The sequence below is a fragment of the Lycium barbarum genome, chromosome 10 (genome assembly GCF_019175385.1).
Source record: "Lycium barbarum isolate Lr01 chromosome 10, ASM1917538v2, whole genome shotgun sequence".
Classification (NCBI taxonomy): Eukaryota; Viridiplantae; Streptophyta; class Magnoliopsida; order Solanales; family Solanaceae; genus Lycium; species Lycium barbarum.
In genome coordinates this window covers 56,815,685-56,830,848 of record NC_083346.1, presented here as the reverse complement: position 1 = coordinate 56,830,848, position 15,164 = coordinate 56,815,685, and positions in this window count along the sequence as shown.

Genomic DNA, 15,164 nt, shown 5'->3' with positions numbered 1-15,164 from the left:
TATATGGGTAGCCTGTGAGGCATTGGATGTGTTTTGTGGGCTATGTGCAGGTTTGGGATAACAAGAATTACAGAGGAAACTCTGCAAACATTTCTCAAAAATTTAGGCTACTTGAGTATATATGTGCTGCAAGGGTAAGATGGCATTATAGAACAAAGGAGTTTAGTAATGGGCGATTGAAGGAGGAATTAGCAGTGACTCTATGTGTGGAGAGAAAAATAGTAAAATGGCGCTACCGATAAGTGAGGGAGCGGATATAGAAGTACGAGAAAGAATTAACATGTTCCCTACGAGGAGAAATTAAAAGAGGACTCAAATGTTTAGGGAAGGCCAAGAGAGGCAAGTTGTTTCGAAGGCAGTTTTCCGATCTACATACATATGAGTCGTGTTGGTCTCGAGTACTAAGATTTTTCTCCAAGCTTTCGAGGCATTGAGTATGTTATATCATGTGTACCAAGGTATGACCTCATGAATATTAAGTATCCAAGGATTAAAGGTTAAACGAATTGCAGTCGGAATAAGGTCGAGCTCTGTGCAACTTGATGGGCAGGTTGATGAGCCGTCAACATGGTATACGGTCCGTCAACCTTGCACCGTCAATCAACCCTGAGAATCAGAGGCTACTGCAACTTAACGCCTACAAGTTGACGGTCGTCAACAGTGTTGACGCCACTGTCAAAGTTGAGGCAGTGGTTGAGCTTTTGAGATATTATATATTGACCCCTATGTTTGTTAAGATACAACGTGGAATTGGTATGTACATATATGTATAGTAAGAGTACAGGTTGGCAGATCAGAGATAGATTCATTGTTGATGACTAAAGTGTATATGATTAATAGACCAAATCCTATGGGCTCATAATAACGACATAAGGTAGTGAACAAGGAAAAAAATCAAATGGAATTGAGGATAAGTTAAGAGAATGGTTGTATGAAGACGAGGTCGTTGTAAATGATATGGAGGGAATGACGAGTAAGGAAAGAATAGGAAATGAATCGATAACTAAGAGCAAGATGACAAGGATAGCAAGTTAAAGGATGGGTGGAGAGTGAGCAGTGACATTGTGAGGTATCCGTGATTGAAACAAATAAAAGGAAAGATTTAGAAAGGAGGCGGATAATTAAACTCCTACTCGCTATGACGGCTACGATGAGTATGGTATAAGGAAAATACGCTCCTCGCAGGTACTTCTGTGCTAGGAGAGAAATTAGCACTTTAAGACGATTGAGGGTAAGGAAAGTTGCCAAGGATATATGTTACATGATTACTTTCTAATTGAAAAACGAGACGTCATAATTAGTGCATACTTTAGTTCTCCAAATATTAGTTAAGAATGGATTTCTCGCCCCTTCTAAGTGCACTTTGAAATCACACCATACCAATGATCCCTCAGAGTAACAAAGGATTACCCATTATGGCTTTGCGGACTAATTTAGGGAAATTCCAGGAAAGGACATAGTCAATTCAAATTAAAGTTGTTGCCAAAGGTGAAGTTTAAGACGTTCTTGGTAATGCCCAAAATTAACCTAGTATGTGTTTTGCTGTCTAAAGAAAAAGAAGACGAGACAAGGCACAAAAAAAGGGGGACGAAGCATTAATTCTTTGCTATTGGATTATTTTTGTTACACCTCGAAAAATTTTACGTTAATGCATAGTGAATAGACTAACGAAGAGCACAAAGTATACAGTTTTTCGATAAGTAAGGAATGACATTTGATGACCCTAATTAAAATTTCAAAGACGTTCGAGATAAGGGAAGAAAGTTTGCCAAGAGAAGGCAAGGCTTACGATAGGTATCGAAAAGGAATTACGAGTAACAAATTAACGAGGACTTAATAATGCTTTGGAGAAGAGTTATAACGTCCCTTAGATTGTTAATGAGGTGATAAACAAGCGCTAAGAAGGTTCCATAAGGATTGGAGATCAAACGAGTCGACGAGAACGAATTTCGGAAAACTGGGGATTATACGGCCAAACATATTGGCCGTATAAAACATACGGACCGTATGTTGGACCCAATAATCATCCCAGATTGGCACCCCTCTCTGGACCAAATCTACGGCCAGACATACGGTCAGTATAATTTATACGGACCATATGTTGGTCCGTAGAACCGGTCGGGACAGATTTGGTTTATTTAATGAGGGATCCAAGTCTTATTTCATTTCATTTACTTTCACACCCCTTCTCTCTAAAACCTCTCTCTACACTTCTCCCACAAGACTTCAAGAGATACTAGTGATCAACAACATCAATCTAAGTGAATCAAGTGTAAGAAACCCATTAAAGTTCATCCAAGGCAAGGAATCCAAGTGAAGTTGAAACTATGGTTTTGCTCAAGTGAGGTTTTTTCACCCAAGGTTAATCCCTACACCATCTAAGGTAATATTTATGGTATTTCCATGTTGTTTAAGGTATTTGAAAGTTGAAACACTTGGATTGTAGAAGGATATAGAAAAATGGGTCATGAATGTGGAAATAGTGCCATTTTGAGTAATAGCTTGAATTGAGTCATGATTCTTGATGTTGTGATATGGATATCTTATAAATGATGTTAAGAACATGGGATAGGCAATGTATATGAATGAACGTAATCGTGTGTTATGACCATGGATATGGGTGATTGGAAGTGAATTGAGAAATATAGATAATGTGGATAAATAAAGACTATTGTTATGATATTGTGAATGTATTATTGACGTTTGGGAGTTGATTTACGATATGGAGGAATGTCGTATAAATAAAGGAGATGCTGTCCAATTTTCTCTAGCCTTAGTCATGTATGCTAGCTATCGGTTTTCTAATGATAGTATAAATCTAATGAAGGTAGAAACGTGAGCATTGAAGGAGAACGTGCAAGTGATAAAATAGTTGAACGGAAAGGTATGTAAGGCTAACCCTTCTTTCATAAGGCATGGTTCTTTGGCCAAATATCTACTCTTCTATAAGCTTATGATGCTCTCCAAATGATTCTATGGTAAAAAAAAAAAAAAAAAAAAAAAACTACAAAGCTTATAATTCTTGATATGTACTACGATTGTACTAAATTCCTCATATGATGAATAATCCTATAAGGATAGTCGTAATGAATGATGATAATGATAACGATGATAATAGTAATGATGCTAAAGATGCCTATGAGCTATTATGTATATGTGCCTATGTATGACTATTATAGAACCTCGAGCTTATAAGGCCGGGTAGAATGTATATATTTATGTAACGCGCGCGCAGCTCTGCAGTTGGGTACGGATAACCCTGAAGCCTTGGTAGGGCCAGGTATGTGCAACCCTGAAGCCTTGGTTGGCCAGGTATGTATGATAACCGAGCCTAGCCATGGTCGGGTATGTGAAACACCGAACCTTCGTGGTCGGGCATGCTATGTAAATGTTATGTATATGCTATGGATATGTATATGATATAGATATGAGTATGAATAAGAATATGTATATGAATACGATTATGGATACGAGATGTAAATGAGTATGAATACGAATACGGATGTATGTACACAACCTCGCATTAGAAATGGAAAGTCCCTATGAAAAGCAAGTAAGTGCTTATGACGATGATTCTACTATCTCCCATCTTATGCTGTTTATCATGTTGCTTATTAAGCTTCTATATTAATATTTATCATGTTTTACATACTCAGTACATTCTTCGTACTGACGTCCTTTTGTTGTGGACGCTGCGTCATGCCCGCAGGTGGCCAGGGAGACAGGCTTGATCCATAGCTATATTTTCTCAGGGACTACATAGCGGAGCTCCACTTCATTCAGAGCTATAGCTTTTTGGTATTGATTCTTTTGTGTACATATTTATGGGCATAGCGGGGTCCTGTCCCGCCTATATGATATGACATACTCTCTTTAGAGCCTCGTAGACATGTGTATATAGTTAGATGTGTTTGGCCTTGTCGGCCTATATTTTGGATATCATTTTGTTAGCCTCATCGGCTTATGTACACTGATATGGGCATAGTTGCTAATGTTGATATAATGGTATTGTTGTCCAATGGGATAAGTATGATTGATGAATAGAACTGTATGATTTAATATGTGGATCACCTAGATGTAAATGTAAAGGTATGTTAAGAGGTGCCCGGGTGGGCTACCACCGGGTGCCCGTCGCGGCCCTCCGGTTGGGTCATGACAAAAGTGGTATCAGAGCAGTTCTGTCCTAGGGTGTGTCTACGAGTCGTGTCCAATAGAGTCTTGGTTATGGGTATGTTGCGCGCCACACTTATAAATAAGAGGCTGCGGACATTTTAGGAATGATTGACCTTTTTTCTTCATAACATCGTGCGATAGAGCTATGATATAAGAACTTCCTTCTCCTTAACCATGTATTGTGTATTTCAGATATGCTTGTAAAGAGAAAGGCTACAGCGGCCCAAAAGGGCAAGACATTGGCAGAAAAGCGGGCTGAAAGAGCACCACCAACAGTTGTAGAGGAAAGTGAGTCCCAAAATGCGGCTCAATCTTAGTCCTCCCAGACAGTGCCAATTTCTGAGGAGCGTGAGGGAGCCTCAGCCCCAGCTCCAGCACCTCCGGCTCCTTCCCTGGATGCTTCAGGCCAAGATGTAAAAGAGGCCATTCATTTGTTTACTTAATTGGTTGCTGCCCAGACTCAGCGACAAAGTACATGGCAAGGTGATAGGGTTGTTAGTGCATGGGCCCGTGACTTCATTAGCTTGAACCCTCCGGAATTCTTTGGATCAAAGCCGGTTGAGGACCCTCAGAATTTTATTGATGGAATGTTAAGGACGCTTCGCTTGATACTTGCTTCAGACACCGAATCGGTGGAGTTAGCGTCCTATAGATTGAGGGATGTTGCGGTTCATTGGTACACAGTTTGGATGGCTTCACGGGGAGCCAATGCGCTTCCCCCGGTATGGTAAGAGTTTGTTGATGCTCTCCTCCGACATTATTTGCCTCCAGAAGTTCGGCGAGCTAGAGCCGATAAGTTCTTGAATTTGAGGCAAGGAAACATGAGTGCTCTAGAGTATAGTCGCCGCTTCAATTCTTTGGCCAGGTATGCTTCGGCCATGGTAGCGGATATGGGTGACCGAGTGCACCGATTTGTGAAAGGCTTAGGGCCACATTTGATGGATAGGTGCTTGACCGCGTCCCTTCAGGACAACATGGATATTTCACGCATTCAGGCCCATGCTCAGAATTTAGAAGAAAGCCTACAATAATAAAGAAGTGAGCGTGAGCATGATAGGGGACATAGCAAGAGGGCTAGATCTTCGGGTCCGATGAGTGAGTTTAGAGGCTGGCACAGACAGCAGTTTTCTAGGCATTCAGGCCTTTCTATGACTAGTGCGCCTCCACGGTTTTCAGGCCTGAGATTCGATAGATCTACTCGTTCCGAGCCGATTCAGAGTTTTTCGGGATCTCAGTTCAGAGGTGATTCGGCTCAGGAGAGGCCACCCGTACCATGATGTTCCCAGTGTGGGAAGTTACATTGGGGTCAGTGCCGATAGGGTTAAGAGGTTTGCTATTCATGTGGTCGACCAGGCCATATTATGTGTGATTGCCCCTCAGTTTATAGTAGAGGTAGGACCCAGTCTTCAGGGTCGGTAGCCAGATCTTCATCATCTGTACGCCCTATGGGGCCAGGTTCACATGCGCCAGTCGGCCATGGTAGAGGCAGAGGGAGAGTCCCCAGTTCTAGCGGTCCTTAGCACCGTATTTATGCTTTGGCTGGATGCCAAGATCTTGAGTCTTCTCCTGATGTGATCACAGGTATATTATCGGTATTCTCTCAAGATGTATATGCTTTGATAGATCTAGGCTCCACATTGTCATATGTTACTTCGTATATTGCGGGTCGGTTTAGAGTCGAACCGGAGTCGATCAAACCTTTTGAGGTGTCTACACCCGTTGGTGAATCGGTAGTAGCTAGCCGAGTATATAGGAACTGTATAGTTGTGGTTTGTGACCGTCGTACTATGATTGACTTGCATGTGCTAAAAATGGTAGACTTTGATGTTATTATGGGCATGGATTGGTTGGCTTCTTGCTATGCCAATGTTGATTATAGAATGAAAATGGTTCGTTTCTAATTTCCGGGAGAACCAGTTTTAGAATGGAAAGGGAATACTGCGTCACCAAAAGGTAGTTTTATTTCCTATCTAAAGGCAAGGAAAATGATCACAAAAGGTTGCATTTATCATCTAGTGCGGGTTCAAGATGTAGAAGCTGAATCGCCAACTCTTCAGTCAGTTCCCGTGGTGAATGAATTTTCGGATGTGTTCCTAAAAGAGCTTCCATGCCTCCCTCCTGAGCGGGAGATTGATTTTGCTATTGATGTGTTGCCAGACACTAAGCCTATATCTATTCCTCCTTATAGAATGGCCCCCGCAGAATTGAAAGAGTTGAAGGAGCAATTGAAAGACCTCCTTGAGAAAAGCTTTATTAGGCTAGAAAGGATAGAACGAGGTAGATATTAAAAGAAAGACAAGATAGATAAACTACAAAGGCGGAAGCGACAATGTCAAGTAAAGGATATAGAACGATTCCATCCCTGTAGAGACAGAACTGAGAAGAATGTGGAAGCATATCGAGCACGAGAGTGACAACTCTGAGTCTACAAAGTATAAAAATTTGAGAAAAGCTACTAGCATCGAATGATGATTCAGTAAACAATGGAATAATATGGTATCTCCAGTAAAGCATTCAAACCAACGGGTTATATTACGCGAAGGACAAACCAAGAGGAAAATTTCAAAGATATAGTGCGAGGTGAAAGTAAGAAACTAATAACTTGAAAATATTAAAGCAAAGAGTTTCAAGGCCATGACAAGGGTAAAGAAAGAGTGATAAAATGGACCTTTAAATACTCAAAAGTACACTCTTCGACTTATGGCTCCCAGGTATTAAATGGTCCAGCTAGGAAAGAAAAAGGGAAAATAAGAACCGTTTGGTGTCTCAGTTGCAGCTCCAGAGCAAGATAAGAAGGCATGTAATATCAGCAAGTTTAATGCAAGGCGTAAGAAAAATTAAGTCGAGGAAATGATAAGAGTACGTGATAAAGGAAAATGAGAAGCAATGAAGATATGTCAAGTAAGGAGAACGAAGGTACGATGAAACATGACCTGTCAAGAGGAAGGTATATGTGGGACTTGAATTCAACAAGAGAATGCTTGAGAAAGTATTGAGAATGTAAGACTAGTTTAACATTCGAGGACGAATGTTCCAAAGGGGGGAATGATGTTACACCCCGTACTTTTGTACGCAAAGTTTCGTCATAAGTTAGTTGACGAAGATTTAAAAGGCAAGGTTGTCGTCAAGGTCATAAGGATTATACATGCTCATTCTTCATACATGAGAGCTTGGTATCATATTTAGTAAATATCGGGAAGGTTGGATGTTAAGCGAATCGAAGAAATTAAGTTTGTTGAAACTTTGGGAAAATTTGACAGAATTCCGAGAAGAAATTTTGGGTCAATTGTGAGGGCCATATCTCTTAGAATATGAGGACTTACCGAACCCATAACTTATGCATTAAAAGTTTAGTGAGTCTACTTTTCAACGTAACTGACAAATCTGCATCTACGCTGGGAGATATGGGCCGTCGAAGTGTCGACGACCCGTCAAAGTTGAGGCGGTGCAAAATTTCCAGAACTGTCCAAATGCATATATATCATGACTTGGCCTTTATTTTCTTCATTTTCCACAGATGTAAACCCTCTTTAAATATTCCTAACTTGATTCCATCAAAGGTTAATCAAGAAATCATCGTAAAGGCGTGAATTAGAAAGGGGCAAGTGATGTGCTAGTGATGGTTGTTGTGCAACTGCTCGTTTGAATTGAAAATTGAGGATTTTTCCTGGAATTTTTGGGTGTTCAAGGTAAGAATATGATCTTAACTTTGTTATTAAATTATGTGTGAAAGAATTTGTTGGTTTTAAGGTGAAGAGATATGTTTTGCAAGACATAAACTGTGTTGTTGGTATGGCTATCTTATGGATTGATCATGGATGGAAATTTGAAGAGATTTTCACTTGTTTATATTATTGTATACCGTCCTTGTTGTTGTTAATGATGTTGTGTATATTGTGGGTTGTTTGGGATTTGGACTGGAGTAAGAATTATAGGGGAAATGCTGCCCAAATTTCGTTAAGTTTCCTGCGTACTTGGAATGAATAGTAAGGGATGTATATGGCCTAATTGTAGTTTATATTATTTTATTGTAGACTTACGAGCCCGAGAAGTATACGTTGGCTTCCAGGTATGTAAAGCTAGTCCCCTTCTTTCAAAGGCATGACTCCAATATTATGATTTCTTTTCTATATTCCCATGATTTTCGTACATCCTAAAAGATGAAGGTTAAAAGTTCTTAAGAACTCCTAATGAGATAGAGATGAGATGTGTTTTATGATAATGATAAGGTTGATGGTTCTAATTCTAAAGATTCCAAAGTTTATGAATTGATGCTTTTATGAGGTTTGTGATCTTATTCTATGTTTTCCTTGATGATTGTTCATTTTTGTTAGTCTTACCTCATGTTACTAGTTCCTTCAAGATGAGACATGACGATCATGATTACACCGTGCCTAGATGGCCAGGCAGCACCGCTAAAGCTGGCGGCTTACTACACCGTGTTTATATGGCACAGGCAGCACCACTAGTGAGCGGCGTGACATGATTACCCCAGACGCGGGAGGCCCGGACGTGGGCTAATGATGTTATTGACTCAGACAGTTTATGTATGAATGTGTGATATGTTTTAAAGGTAAAGGTGAGCATGCATGATTCCGCCCCAAGAGACAAGCAGTTATCGTTATCCTTTCTTCTTATGCTTTCTATATTTCCTTATTATGTTATCATATATGCCTTACATACTCAAAACATTGTTCGTACTGACGTCCCTTCTTTTTATGGACGTTGTGTTCATGCCCACAGGTAGACAGAGAGATGACCCAGATGTCTAGGAGCTTTATCAACATATATATAGGAGCACTCAACTACTCTCGAGTTGCAGACTTTTGGTGTATTCTTTTGCGCATGTATTTGGGGCACGGCGGGGTCCTGTCCCGTCCTTATGATTTCAGCATTCTAGTAGAGGCTCGTAGATACATATGTGTGGGTAGTAGGTGTTATATGATCTTTTTGGTGTATATTCTGTGTACTATTTTGTAACTTGGTTGGCTTATGTATATACCTATGTTTCGAGGAGTAAATGCAAGTTATTCCATGATAAGTCTGTATTGAGATTTGTATTTATTCAGGTTGAGCATGACATGTGGTGCTCGGTAGCCTAGCTCCGGGTACCCGTCATGGCCCTTAGCTGGGTCGTGAAAATGTCGGCCTTATGGAGTTGGTTTATCACGACGGACTTATCGGCTCGAATATACGTCTACCATCCGTCTATATCCTATTAGATTGTCTTTCATGAGATAAACTTTGATATTCCCTTTATGGATGTTCATTAATGTGGCCTTATCGGTTTATGACAACTCTAAATGTTGGTGCTTATTTATGTAAGGCACTGGGTGCCGGTCGTGACCATTTGATTTTGGTAGTGACATCCGATTGGCGTGCCTAGTGGTAATTAAGAGGAGTTGTGTCTCCTCCCCCCCCCCCTACCGTCAGTTGAGACACACTTTGTATGGGCCCCAATGCAAGGTGGGGGCATAGGAAAGACAATAATACTCACAAAATGTTCCCCTTGCTTATATGACACAAAATGCAAGGGTATGGCTCCGTATCATTTATGCTAGGATTCTGCAGGTTGGTTACTTCTCAGATGTGAGCAGGGAGAGAGTATGCCTTATTTGTGCTTTTATAACAAGGCAGCGGATTAACATGTGGGCAATTATAAAGAAGAATATGAAGGAAGCTAGAGTGGGGCACACCACCCATAGGTTCTTCTGTGGTAGCACACTCACTCATATCCTTCGAAAGGAAGATATGAGTGAGGAGGAGACGGATGGTAGACTTCCTGTGTTGGGCCCAGCTATTGATGTGACTAGGGTGAAGAAACCGAAAGATGTGAAGGGGCAGACTTGACTGCAACACAGCGCCATGCGAGAGATGACTCCATTCTGGCCAACATGTATGCTCTCCAGCGCACACTTAGCCCACAAGCTGTTATGACTGAGCAGTTAGCATATATTGATGAGCAGTTCCCACTCAATGACTATGCACAGTTGTTGTGCAAGGCTGGGTGCATTTCTAATGAGCCATTGGATGATGATATACCCACACGAGAGATAAAACCACATGAGCTGGTTAGTGATGAGGATGGTGATGCTGATGAGGAGGAGTGAGAGATTGATAGTGATGATGGTGACCCAAATACGACTCCCACGAGCATTGATGATTAGGATGCGAATTATCAGGCTATGGGTGATGAGTAGACAGGGAGCTATTTCTTCCCCCGATTTTGGCTTCATTTTATTTCACTGGGACAGTGCTTGATTTTATGTGTGGGGTGGGGAAGTAAACTTCTTTATTTTTGTTGGTCTATAATAATCGTACTATTTTGTTTCATTTGTCACTTGCCTTTGTTTTTATTTGTTTTATGATTTTTAGGAAATTATAGGTTGTTGTACTTCAAAAATATTTATGGCCTGTAATAAGTAGTCATTAATTGTGTCATGTTGTGCTAGTTGTTAGCACACCCCTTGGTTTTACTTTTCGGTTCTTTTCCAAAGGGCCTTTTGAACCATAATTTTTTTTAGTCATTAGGAGAAGGTAGGAGATGAGAGCCCTTAAAACCAATTGAACACTAGGTGTTTGAGATTAGATACACTATGGAAAACTTGAGCAATTCTCGAGTTTTTGAAAGTAAAAAGTTGTGCTTAAAAATAATAACTTGTTTCGAAACACCTAAGCTCTTCTACTTGGCTCTTCGATAAAATTGTGGCTTAAAAATGTTTGCATTGAATTCGTGTCATTGTTTGCTAAGTAGTGGGTCAATGTGGATCCATCTTGAACCATGAGTGTGCCGTGTGTGGTGAGTAATTTTGATTATATTTCATATTGATGTCTAGAACTTGCCCGGTATGTCTACAAAGTGAAACTAGGTGTGTTAAGTAAGGAGATGATATAGGAGTTTCTTTGTTAGCCATGATTTTTTATCATCAATTTGCGTACCTATATGTGATATCCTTTGTCAACCCCTTTGAGCCTTTAGCATATTTTCTTTGGTAGCCACATCTTTAGCCATTCCCTTTGTTGGTATAACTTGTAATATTTGATCCCGAATTCCTAAAGCACTTAAGAAATTTAGCGCTTTAAAGTAAATGGCAAGTCGATATAAAGGGAAGTTATGGTGGAAACTTGAAAAAAATAAGGTGGAGGATGAACTTGTTGAATATAGTTAGTGTATGTTTTTAGTAGAGAGCGAAAAAAAATACTTTGTGTTCTATTTGAAAAGATTAAACATAAAAATTTGCTCCTTGCTAGTGGCGTACACTAAAAAATAAATAGAGTGCTTAATGTTAAAGGGGGACATAAGGTGAGGTGAAAAATAATGGTCGAATTATTGATGAAACAAGAGGAAGCGCAAAAAGGATTGAGAATGCATATGTCTTAAAGTTCTTAGGGAGGTTAGTCACTATTTACCCAAATAATTCCTGCCCATCTCTTAGCCGACATTACAACCATAAAATTCCTACTTGATCCTATGCTTAATATGCTTTTGTTAATAGAGTATGACATTAAAGGCAAGCTTATGGTACGTCGTATGCGCATGTGAATTTTTCTTGTGAGAGTGAGTGTAATTCTTTCTATTCATTGCCCTTGTTGTGTGTTGATTGAAAATTTTTTACGCAACTCTCTTTGAAGTGAGGGAACATAATTGGTAAGATATTGATTACATGTTTGATTCCTTTGCGAGGCGGCAGGACTGTTTTTGCCTAAATTCATATAAGTGGGTCAGTTTTAGAGATTATGATGATTTGAGACAGTTGTTGGCACGTTTGAAAGTGATGTTGTGCTTGAGATTATTGCTTGTATATGTTTAAACTGTTGTAGTGACCTTATTATGATGTAGACCTTTTCAATTTGGGAACGTTCAGCGGATCGTAAGTGAAGTGGGTGTATTTAGTGTTTGTTCGAGGACGAACAAAGGTTTAAGTGTGGGGTGGTGATGTTAGGTGTATTTATACGCCTAACCGCCGTATTTTAATCATGTTCTACCTTATTTAGAGGAAAAATCGCATTAAATACACTTAACTAATGATTAATCTTATATTATGAACTAATACGTATGTTTTGTTGCATTTAGGTACTTAGCGAGGAAAACATGATGATTCAAAAGAAACTGGAATTTGCACGCGAAATTGGTTAAGGAAGAAATGGCAAGAGGACCTCACTAAGCTAAGCTCAAAGCAAAGCCTCCTCATGCCATGCTGCTTGCTCAGTGAGCTTGGGTGACCAAAAAGAGAAGATCACGAAATATGGCCAAGTATAAAACAGACACACGACCTCGCTGAGCTAAGGTGAAAGCGAGGCCCTAGCTCGCTGTACACCTCGCTCAGTGAGGTATGGCGACCAAAAGTGAAAAGTACAAAATCGTGCTAAGTAAAAAGGACCACGGACCTCGCCGAGCTAAGCTCAAAGCGAGGCCCGTCTTCGATTTGATACTCACTCAGTGAGCTTGATGGACTAAAGGGAACTTTTTCCAAGTCTTGGACCCATTTTGATGGGCCTTGGAGGGTTATTTATCAATAATATAAATAGAACCTTAGGTCTTTTTTAAGAAGAACAGACATATTATTTCGCGTAGAGCAAAGAGTAAGGCTTATCATCGTAGGGATATCTCTTTTACCTTCATTAATTCATCTTTTCTTCATTCAAACATGAAATTCCATTGTTGTAATCCAATTATGAGTAGCTAAACTCTATAGTTCTGGGGTTGTGGTGTAACCCTGAATATTAATGTTTGACAAATATTTTTACCTCAGTAAGTTATTCATATATGATTGTTTCGTTACTTCTGTTCTTAATTGCTTGATTACATGCGCAACAGTTGAGTTTTATTTACTATTTAATACATGTGCTTGGGAAAGACGTTATTACATTAGAGAAGAAGTAAGGAGAGTGTGATCTCATTATCCCTAGAGCTGGGCTAGGATTTGTGGCTAGGATAGGAATATCAGTCGCCGCATTCAATTAAATACCGTGGACAAATTGCATTCTTAACATGTTAGTTTCATAGGAATATAGGCGGAAAACTATTTTGAATCAGCGAGTAGTAGTTCGGGAGTATGCTACGAGATTAATAATCCGATTAATTAGCATTCGTGAATAAACTTAATAGGGTGAGATACTTGAATGACTCAATATAATTAGTGAACCAACCACGACCCTAGAATACTCATCTGTCAGTGATAAATTCAAGTCTTAAATAAACATTCGTGACAAATTGTTAGCATTAAAATAGTTAGTTATTTACTTTTTTGCATTAGCTTATAAAACAAACAAATATTCTCTTTTTTAGTTGCATAATTAGTAGTAATAGTGAATTCTCGTTGAATCGTTGATCATAAGTCTCTATGGGTATGATATCTGACTTTTACAAGTCACTATATTACTTGGCGACCACTTATTCTTGCGTGGGCGTTGGGATCAACAAGTTCCATTTGGCTATGGATGTTTAGTCTTTTGAAAATATCATGGTAAGACTTGATATTACGGAACCTGGCAAGGTTTTAGCTTGCGTGGAGGTAGGTCAGCCTTATTGGAGCAGATTCGGGCTCGACAGTTTGATGATGCGAAGTTGTGTAAGATTCCAAACAAAGTGTTGCAAAGGAAGGCCAAAGAGGCAATTCTAGATAATTTAAGGGTCTTGTATATGTTCCCTAAGTGGGGGATTTGACTAGATTGATCATGGAGGAGGCTCATTGTTCGAGGTACTCTATTCATCCAGGAGCTACAAAGATGTATCGGTATTTGAAACAACACTATTGGTGGTGTAGTATGACGAAGGACATAAAAGGGTTTGTGCCTCGATGTTTGAATTGCCAACAATTGAAATACGAACACCAAAAATCCTGGTGGGATTACTCAGAGGATGCCCATTCCCAAGTGGAAGTGGGAACAGATTGCTATGGACTTTGTGGTAGGATTACTATGGACTTTGGGGAAATTTGATGCTAGTTGGGTCATTGTGGACTGTTTGACTAAGTCTGCCCACTTCTTACCAGTCCAAACTACTTATAATTCAGAGAATTTGGTTAAAATATACATCAGGGAGATAGTTCGTTTGCATGGGCTACCCATTTCTATCATTTCGGATTGAGGTACTTAGTTGACATCTCGTTTTTAGCGGTCTATGCAGAAGGAGTTGGGTACTCGAGTTGAGATCAGTTTAACATGTCACCCTCAAACCAACGGTCAGTTTGAGTGGACTATGCAGGTCCTTGAGGATATATTACGGGCCTGTGTGATTGACTTTGATGCTCATTTGGATCAGTTCTTACCCTTGGCGGAGTTTTCCTACAACAACAGTTAACATTTGAGCATTGAGATGGCCCTGTTTGAGGCATTTTATTATAGGAGGTGTCATTCACCTTTTTGTTGGTTTGATCTTTTGAGGTTAGGCCTTGGGGTATAGATTTACTGCGAGAATCTTTGGACAAGGTCAAATTGATTCAGGAGAGGCCTCTCATAGCTTAGAGTGGGAAAAAGAGTTATACGAATTGAAAGGTTCATGATTTGGAGTTCATGGTTGGTGAGCGAGTTCTGTTGAACGTTTCACCCATGAAGGGTGTGATGAGATTTGGGAAGAAGGGCAAGTTGAGTCCGAGGTAGATTGGCCTGTTTGAGATTGTTCAACGTATTGGTGAGGTGACCTATGAGTTGGCTTTTCCACCTAGTCTATCAAGCGTTCATCCGTATTTCATGTTTCGATGCTCAAAAAGTACCACTCGGATGGTTCTCATGTGATTCAGTGGGATTCTGTGTTACTTGATCAGAATTTGACTTTTGAGGAAGATTTGGTTGCTATTCTAGACAGGCAAATTTGAAAGCTGAGATCCAAAGAGATAGCTTCGATGAAAGTTCAACGGAAACGTTATCCGGTCAAGAAGGATACTTGGGAGACCGAGTCGGACATGCATAGGAGATATCCCCAGCTTTTCGTCGATTCAGGCACTTTCTTTCTCTTTACATTCGAGGACCAACGTGTGTTTAAGTGGTGG